We start from the raw sequence: 802 nt of genomic DNA on the forward strand, positions 1-802 counted from the left end.
AAAAAAAAAAAAAAAAGAATAATCATAATACAAATTAGATATAGAGATGATCATGAACAATTATCAATCATTATTATAAACATTATTAATCATGAGCTTTTAATATTGCTCTTTGTTGCATTGCTAATATAACCTAGGAATAACGGGCGGGTATAGGGTCAGGTGCTGAAGAGACATTGTGAGAAGTGACCTGGAAGGTAAGAGGTGAGCCCTCTGTCACACCCGCATAAGGGCCACTTGAGGGCTCTTTGGTCAAGCGGTAATGCCAGTGTCTGGGAAGGCATCCGTTAGTTAGCAGACTGCGAAAGGGAGTCTCCTTTCCTTGGAGGAGTCAGGGAACACTCTGCTCCACCAGCTTCCCGTGGAAGGCTGGATATGATCCAGGCCTGCCCGCAGTGATCCAGAGGCCTCACCCCCTCCCTGTGGTGCTGTGCTTCATTGGTCACACTCTTTGTCCACGTTCATGCTCCTCCTGTACTCCTGGTTCCTCTTTGAAGTTTGTAGTAGATAGCAGTAGAAGAAATAGTGAAAGTCTTAAGGTCTTTGATCTTTCTTATAAGTGCATAGAAGAAAATGCTGATGATGTATGCTGCCTTCTCTCTCTGCTTCGGCTACCTAAACGGGAAGGGCCCCCTATCCTGTAATCACATGACTTGCTTCACCTTGTCAATCACTTAGAAGATTCGCCCTCCTTACCCTGCCCCCTTGTCTTGTGTGCAGCAAATATCAGTGCGCCCAGCTGTTTGGGGCCACTACCGGTCTCCATGTCTTGATGGTAGTGGTCCCTCCGGTCCAGCTGTTT

Source organism: Colobus angolensis, unplaced genomic scaffold, assembly GCF_000951035.1.
Source record: "Colobus angolensis palliatus isolate OR3802 unplaced genomic scaffold, Cang.pa_1.0 Scaffold480, whole genome shotgun sequence".
Classification (NCBI taxonomy): domain Eukaryota; kingdom Metazoa; phylum Chordata; class Mammalia; order Primates; family Cercopithecidae; genus Colobus; species Colobus angolensis.